Here is a 9,210-nt window from a genome sequence, read left to right as displayed (position 1 = left end):
TATGTCTGGTCTTCATCTAGTCAGACTGTCCTCTACTATGTCTGGTCTTCATCTAGTCAGACTGTCCTCTACTATGTCTGGTCTTCATCTAGTCAGACTGTCCTCCTCTACTATGTCTGGTCTTAATCTAGTCAGACTGTCCTCTACTATGTCTGGTCTTCATCTAGTCAGACTGTCCTCCTCTACTATGTCTGGTCTTAATCTAGTCAGACTGTCCTCTACTATGTCTGGTCTTCATCTAGTCAGACTGTCCTCCTCTACTATGTCTGGTCTTCATCTAGTCAGACTGTCCTCTACTATGTCTGGTCTTCATCTAGTCAGACTGTCCTCTACTATGTCTGGTCTTCATCTAGTCAGACTGTCCTCTACTATGTCTGGTCTTCATCTAGTCAGACTGTCCTCCTCTACTATGTCTGGTCTTCATCTAGTCAGACTGTCCTCTACTATGTCTGGTCTTCATCTAGTCAGACTGTCCTCTACTATGTCTGGTCTTCATCTAGTCAGACTGTCCTCTACTATGTCTGGTCTTCATCTAGTCAGACTGTCCTCCTCTACTATGTCTGGTATTCATCTAGTCAGACTGTCCTCCTCTACTATGTCTGGTCTTCATCTAGTCAGACTGTCCTCTACTATGTCTGGTCTTCATCTAGTCAGACTGTCCTCCTCTACTATGTCTGGTCTTCATCTAGTCAGACTGTCCTCCTCTACTATGTCTGGTCTTCATCTAGTCAGACTGTCCTCTACTATGTCTGGTCTTCATCTAGTCAGACTGTCCTCCTCTACTATGTCTGGTATTCATCTAGTCAGACTGTCCTCCTCTACTATGTCTGGTCTTCATCTAGTCAGACTGTCCTCTACTATGTCTGGTCTTCATCTAGTCAGACTGTCCTCTACTATGTCTGGTCTTCATCTAGTCAGACTGTCCTCCTCTACTATGTCTGGTCTTCATCTAGTCAGACTGTCCTCTACTATGTCTGGTCTTCATCTAGTCAGACTGTCCTCTACTATGTCTGGTCTTCATCTAGTCAGACTGTCCTCTACTATGTCTGGTCTTCATCTAGTCAGACTGTCCTCCTCTACTATGTCTGGTATTCATCTAGTCAGACTGTCCTCCTCTACTATGTCTGGTCTTCATCTAGTCAGACTGTCCTCTACTATGTCTGGTCTTCATCTAGTCAGACTGTCCTCCTCTACTATGTCTGGTCTTCATCTAGTCAGACTGTCCTCCTCTACTATGTCTGGTCTTCATCTAGTCAGACTGTCCTCTACTATGTCTGGTCTTCATCTAGTCAGACTGTCCTCCTCTACTATGTCTGGTATTCATCTAGTCAGACTGTCCTCCTCTACTATGTCTGGTCTTCATCTAGTCAGACTGTCCTCTACTATGTCTGGTCTTCATCTAGTCAGACTGTCCTCCTCTACTATGTCTGGTCTTCATCTAGTCAGACTGTCCTCTACTATGTCTGGTCTTCATCTAGTCAGACTGTTCTCCTCTACTATGTCTGGTCTTCATCTAGTCAGACTGTCCTCTACTATGTCTGGTCTTCATCTAGTCAGACTGTCCTCCTCTACTATGTCTGGTCTTCATCTAGTCAGACTGTCCTCTACTATGTCTGGTCTTCATCTAGTGAGACTGTCCTCCTCTACTATGTCTGGTCTTCATCTAGTCAGACTGTCCTCTACTATGCCTGGTCTTCATCTAGTCAGACTGTCCTCTACTATGTCTGGTCTTCATCTAGTCAGACTGTCCTCTACTATGTCTGGTCTTCATCTAGTCAGACTGTCCTCCTCTACTATGTCTGGTCTTCATCTAGTCAGACTGTCCTCTACTATGTCTGGTCTTCATCTAGTCAGACTGTCCTCTACTATGTCTGGTCTTCATCTAGTCAGACTGTCCTCTACTATGTCTGGTCTTCAACTAGTCACTGTCCTCCTCTACTATGTCTGGTCTTCATCTAGTCAGACTGTCCTCCTCTACTATGTCTGGTCTTCATCTAGTCAGACTGTCCTCTACTATGTCTGGTCTTCATCTAGTCAGACTGTCCTCCTCTACTATGTCTGGTCTTCATCTAGTCAGACTGTCCTCTACTATGTCTGGTCTTCATCTAGTCAGACTGTCCTCTACTATGTCTGGTCTTCATCTAGTCAGACTGTCCTCTACTATGTCTGGTCTTCATCTAGTCAGACTGTCCTCTACTATGTCTGGTCTTCAACTAGTCACTGTCCTCCTCTACTATGTCTGGTCTTCATCTAATCAGACTGTCCTCCTCTACTATGTCTGGTCTTCATCTAGTCAGACTGTCCTCTACTATGTCTGGTCTTCATCTAGTCAGACTGTCCTCTACTATGTCTGGTCTTCATCTAATCAGACTGTCCTCCGCTACTATGTCTGGTCTTCATCTAGTCACTGTCCTCCTCTACTATGTCTGGGCTTCATCTAGTCAGACTGTCCTCTACTATGTCTGGTCTTCATCTAGTCAGACTGTCCTCTACTATGTCTGGTCTTCATCTAGTCAGACTGTCCTCTACTATGTCTGGTCTTCATCTAGTCAGACTGTCCTCCTCTACTATGTCTGGTCTTCATCTAGTCAGACTGTCCTCTACTATGTCTGGTCTTCATCTAGTCAGACTGTCCTCTACTATGTCTGGTCTTCATCTAGTCAGACTGTCCTCTACTATGTCTGGTCTTCATCTAGTCAGACTGTCCTCCTCTACTATGTCTGGTCTTCATCTAGTCAGACTGTCCTCTACTATGTCTGGTCTTCATCTAGTCAGACTGTCCTCTACTATGTCTGGTCTTCATCTAGTCAGACTGTCCTCTACTATGTCTGGTCTTCATCTAGTCAGACTGTCCTCTACTATGTCTGGTCTTCATCTAGTCAGACTGTCCTCCTCTACTATGTCTGGTATTCATCTAGTCAGACTGTCCTCCTCTACTATGTCTGGTCTTCATCTAGTCAGACTGTCCTCCTCTACTATGTCTGGTCTTCATCTAGTCAGACTGTCCTCTCTACTATGTCTGGTCTTCATCTAGTCAGACTGTCCTCTACTATGTCTGGTCTTCATCTAGTCAGACTGTCCTCTACTATGTCTGGTCTTCATCTAGTCAGACTGTCCTCCTCTACTATGTCTGGTCTTCATCTAGTCAGACTGTCCTCTACTATGTCTGGTCTTAATCTAGTCAGACTGTCCTCCTCTACTATGTCTGGTCTTCATCTAGTCAGACTGTCCTCTACTATGTCTGGTCTTCATCTAGTCAGACTGTCCTCCTCTACTATGTCTGGTCTTCATCTAGTCAGACTGTCCTCCTCTACTATGTCTGGTCTTCATCTAGTCAGACTGTCCTCTACTATGTCTGGTCTTCATCTAGTCAGACTGTCCTCTTCTACTATGTCTGGTCTTCATCTAGTCAGACTGTCCTCCTCTACTATGTCTGGTCTTCATCTAGTCAGACTGTCCTCTACTATGTCTGGTCTTCATCTAGTCAGACTGTCCTCTTCTACTATGTCTGTTCTTCATCTAGTCAGACTGTCCTCTTCTACTATGTCTGGTCTTCATCTAGTCAGACTGTCCTCCTCTACTATGTCTGGTCTTCATCTAGTCAGACTGTCCTCCTCTACTATGTCTGGTCTTCATCTAGTCAGACTGTCCTCTACTATGTCTGGTCTTCATCTAGTCAGACTGTCCTCCTCTACTATGTCTGGTCTTCATCTAGTCAGACTGTCCTCCTCTACTATGTCTGGTCTTCATCTAGTCAGACTGTCCTCTACTATGTCTGGTCTTCATCTAGTCAGACTGTCCTCTTCTACTATGTCTGGTCTTCATCTAGTCAGACTGTCCTCCTCTACTATGTCTGGTCTTCATCTAGTCAGACTGTCCTCTACTATGTCTGGTCTTCATCTAGTCAGACTGTCCTCTTCTACTATGTCTGTTCTTCATCTAGTCAGACTGTCCTCTTCTACTATGTCTGGTCTTCATCTAGTCAGACTGTCCTCCTCTACTATGTCTGGTCTTCATCTAGTCAGACTGTCCTCCTCTACTATGTCTGGTCTTCATCTAGTCAGACTGTCCTCTACTATGTCTGGTCTTCATCTAGTCAGACTGCCCTCTACTATGTCTGGTCTTCATCTAGTCAGACTGTCCTCTACTATGTCTGGTCTTTATCTAGTCAGACTGTCCTCTACTATGTCTGGTCTTCATCTAGTCAGACTGTCCTCCTCTACTATGTCTGGTCTTCATCTAGTCAGACTGTCCTCTACTATGTCTGGTCTTCATCTAGTCAGACTGTCCTCCTCTACTATGTCTGGTCTTCATCTAGTCAGACTGTCCTCTACTATGTCTGGTCTTCATCTAGTCAGACTGTTCTCCTCTACTATGTCTGGTCTTCATCTAGTCAGACTGACCTCTACTATGTCTGGTCTTCATCTAATCAGACTGTCCTCCTCTACTATGTCTGGTCTTCATCTAGTCAGACTGTCCTCCTCTACTATGTCTGGTCTTCATCTAGTCAGACTGTCCTCCTCTACTATGTCTGGTCTTCATCTAGTCAGACTGTCCTCTACTATGTCTGGTCTTCATCTAGTCAGACTGTCCTCTACTATGTCTGGTCTTCATCTAGTCAGACTGTCCTCTACTATGTCTGGTCTTCATCTAGTCAGACTGTCCTCCTCTACTATGTCTGGTCTTCATCTAGTCAGACTGTCCTCTACTATGTCTGGTCTTCATCTAGTCAGACTGTCCTCTACTATGTCTGGTCTTCATCTAGTCAGACTGTCCTCTACTATGTCTGGTCTTCATCTAGTCAGACTGTCCTCTACTATGTCTGGTCTTCATCTAGTCAGACTGTCCTCCTCTACTATGTCTGGTCTTCATCTAGTCAGACTGTCCTCCTCTACTATGTCTGGTCTTCATCTAGTCAGACTGTCCTCCTCTACTATGTCTGGTCTTCATCTAGTCAGACTGTCCTCCTCTACTATGTCTGGTCTTCATCTAGTCAGACTGTCCTCCTCTACTATGTCTGGTCTTCATCTAGTCAGACTGTCCTCCTCTACTATGTCTGGTCTTCATCTAGTCAGACTGTCCTCTACTATGTCTGGTCTTCATCTAGTCAGACTGTCCTCTACTATGTCTGGTCTTCATCTAGTCAGACTGTCCTCCTCTACTATGTCTGGTCTTCATCTAGTCAGACTGTCCTCTACTATGTCTGGTCTTCATCTAGTCAGACTGTCCTCTACTATGTCTGGTCTTCATCTAGTCAGACTGTCCTCCTCTACTATGTCTGGTCTTCATCTAGTCAGACTGTCCTCCTCTACTATGTCTGGTCTTCATCTAGTCAGACTGTCCTCCTCTACTATGTCTGGTCTTCATCTAGTCAGACTGTCCTCTACTATGTCTGGTCTTCATCTAGTCAGACTGTCCTCCTCTACTATGTCTGGTCTTCATCTAGTCAGACTGTCCTCCTCTACTATGTCTGGTCTTCATCTAGTCAGACTGTCCTCTACTATGTCTGGTCTTCATCTAGTCAGACTGTCCTCCTCTACTATGTCTGGTATTCATCTAGTCAGACTGTCCTCCTCTACTATGTCTGGTCTTCATCTAGTCAGACTGTCCTCTACTATGTCTGGTCTTCATCTAGTCAGACTGTCCTCCTCTACTATGTCTGGTCTTCATCTAGTCAGACTGTCCTCTACTATGTCTGGTCTTCATCTAGTCAGACTGTTCTCCTCTACTATGTCTGGTCTTCATCTAGTCAGACTGTCCTCTACTATGTCTGGTCTTCATCTAGTCAGACTGTCCTCCTCTACTATGTCTGGTCTTCATCTAGTCAGACTGTCCTCTACTATGTCTGGTCTTCATCTAGTGAGACTGTCCTCCTCTACTATGTCTGGTCTTCATCTAGTCAGACTGTCCTCTACTATGTCTGGTCTTCATCTAGTCAGACTGTCCTCTACTATGTCTGGTCTTCATCTAGTCAGACTGTCCTCTACTATGTCTGGTCTTCATCTAGTCAGACTGTCCTCCTCTACTATGTCTGGTCTTCATCTAGTCAGACTGTCCTCTACTATGTCTGGTCTTCATCTAGTCAGACTGTCCTCTACTATGTCTGGTCTTCATCTAGTCAGACTGTCCTCTACTATGTCTGGTCTTCATCTAGTCAGACTGTCCTCCTCTACTATGTCTGGTATTCATCTAGTCAGACTGTCCTCCTCTACTATGTCTGGTCTTCATCTAGTCAGACTGTCCTCTACTATGTCTGGTCTTCATCTAGTCACTGTCCTCCTCTACTATGTCTGGTCTTCATCTAGTCAGACTGTCCTCTACTATGTCTGGTCTTCATCTAGTCAGACTGTCCTCTACTATGTCTGGTCTTCATCTAGTCAGACTGTCCTCTACTATGTCTGGTCTTCATCTAGTCAGACTGTCCTCTACTATGTCTGGTCTTCAACTAGTCACTGTCCTCCTCTACTATGTCTGGTCTTCATCTAATCAGACTGTCCTCCTCTACTATGTCTGGTCTTCATCTAGTCAGACTGTCCTCTACTATGTCTGGTCTTCATCTAGTCAGACTGTCCTCTACTATGTCTGGTCTTCATCTAATCAGACTGTCCTCCGCTACTATGTCTGGTCTTCATCTAGTCAGACTGTCCTCCTCTACTATGTCTGGTCTTCATCTAGTCAGACTGTCCTCTACTATGTCTGGTCTTCATCTAGTCAGACTGTCCTCTACTATGTCTGGTCTTCATCTAGTCAGACTGTCCTCTACTATGTCTGGTCTTCATCTAGTCAGACTGTCCTCCTCTACTATGTCTGGTCTTCATCTAGTCAGACTGTCCTCTACTATGTCTGGTCTTCATCTAGTCAGACTGTCCTCTACTATGTCTGGTCTTCATCTAGTCAGACTGTCCTCTACTATGTCTGGTCTTCATCTAGTCAGACTGTCCTCCTCTACTATGTCTGGTCTTCATCTAGTCAGACTGTCCTCTACTATGTCTGGTCTTCATCTAGTCAGACTGTCCTCTACTATGTCTGGTCTTCATCTAGTCAGACTGTCCTCTACTATGTCTGGTCTTCATCTAGTCAGACTGTCCTCTACTATGTCTGGTCTTCATCTAGTCAGACTGTCCTCCTCTACTATGTCTGGTATTCATCTAGTCAGACTGTCCTCCTCTACTATGTCTGGTCTTCATCTAGTCAGACTGTCCTCCTCTACTATGTCTGGTCTTCATCTAGTCAGACTGTCCTCCTCTACTATGTCTGGTCTTCATCTAGTCAGACTGTCTTCTATGTCTGGTCTTCATCTAGTCAGACTGTCCTCTACTATGTCTGGTCTTCATCTAGTCAGACTGTCCTCCTCTACTATGTCTGGTCTTCATCTAGTCAGACTGTCCTCTACTATGTCTGGTCTTAATCTAGTCAGACTGTCCTCCTCTACTATGTCTGGTCTTCATCTAGTCAGACTGTCCTCTACTATGTCTGGTCTTCATCTAGTCAGACTGTCCTCCTCTACTATGTCTGGTCTTCATCTAGTCAGACTGTCCTCCTCTACTATGTCTGGTCTTCATCTAGTCAGACTGTCCTCTACTATGTCTGGTCTTCATCTAGTCAGACTGTCCTCTTCTACTATGTCTGGTCTTCATCTAGTCAGACTGTCCTCCTCTACTATGTCTGGTCTTCATCTAGTCAGACTGTCCTCTACTATGTCTGGTCTTCATCTAGTCAGACTGTCCTCTTCTACTATGTCTGTTCTTCATCTAGTCAGACTGTCCTCTTCTACTATGTCTGGTCTTCATCTAGTCAGACTGTCCTCCTCTACTATGTCTGGTCTTCATCTAGTCAGACTGTCCTCCTCTACTATGTCTGGTCTTCATCTAGTCAGACTGTCCTCTACTATGTCTGGTCTTCATCTAGTCAGACTGTCCTCCTCTACTATGTCTGGTCTTCATCTAGTCAGACTGTCCTCCTCTACTATGTCTGGTCTTCATCTAGTCAGACTGTCCTCTACTATGTCTGGTCTTCATCTAGTCAGACTGTCCTCTTCTACTATGTCTGGTCTTCATCTAGTCAGACTGTCCTCCTCTACTATGTCTGGTCTTCATCTAGTCAGACTGTCCTCTACTATGTCTGGTCTTCATCTAGTCAGACTGTCCTCTTCTACTATGTCTGTTCTTCATCTAGTCAGACTGTCCTCTTCTACTATGTCTGGTCTTCATCTAGTCAGACTGTCCTCCTCTACTATGTCTGGTCTTCATCTAGTCAGACTGTCCTCCTCTACTATGTCTGGTCTTCATCTAGTCAGACTGTCCTCTACTATGTCTGGTCTTCATCTAGTCAGACTGCCCTCTACTATGTCTGGTCTTCATCTAGTCAGACTGTCCTCTACTATGTCTGGTCTTTATCTAGTCAGACTGTCCTCTACTATGTCTGGTCTTCATCTAGTCAGACTGTCCTCCTCTACTATGTCTGGTCTTCATCTAGTCAGACTGTCCTCTACTATGTCTGGTCTTCATCTAGTCAGACTGTCCTCCTCTACTATGTCTGGTCTTCATCTAGTCAGACTGTCCTCTACTATGTCTGGTCTTCATCTAGTCAGACTGTTCTCCTCTACTATGTCTGGTCTTCATCTAGTCAGACTGACCTCTACTATGTCTGGTCTTCATCTAATCAGACTGTCCTCCTCTACTATGTCTGGTCTTCATCTAGTCAGACTGTCCTCCTCTACTATGTCTGGTCTTCATCTAGTCAGACTGTCCTCCTCTACTATGTCTGGTCTTCATCTAGTCAGACTGTCCTCTACTATGTCTGGTCTTCATCTAGTCAGACTGTCCTCTACTATGTCTGGTCTTCATCTAGTCAGACTGTCCTCTACTATGTCTGGTCTTCATCTAGTCAGACTGTCCTCCTCTACTATGTCTGGTCTTCATCTAGTCAGACTGTCCTCTACTATGTCTGGTCTTCATCTAGTCAGACTGTCCTCTACTATGCCTGGTCTTCATCTAGTCACTGTCCTCTACTATGTCTGGTCTTCATCTAGTCAGACTGTCCTCTACTATGTCTGGTCTTCATCTAGTCAGACTGTCCTCCTCTACTATGTCTGGTCTTCATCTAGTCAGACTGTCCTCCTCTACTATGTCTGGTCTTCATCTAGTCAGACTGTCCTCCTCTACTATGTCTGGTCTTCATCTAGTCAGACTGTCCTCCTCTACTATGTCT

The sequence above is a fragment of the Oncorhynchus keta genome, unplaced genomic scaffold, assembly GCF_023373465.1.
Source record: "Oncorhynchus keta strain PuntledgeMale-10-30-2019 unplaced genomic scaffold, Oket_V2 Un_contig_862_pilon_pilon, whole genome shotgun sequence".
In the NCBI taxonomy this organism is placed as follows: domain Eukaryota; kingdom Metazoa; phylum Chordata; class Actinopteri; order Salmoniformes; family Salmonidae; genus Oncorhynchus; species Oncorhynchus keta.
The sequence above is the reverse complement of the archived record's forward strand: the minus strand, read 5'-3'. Positions refer to the sequence as shown.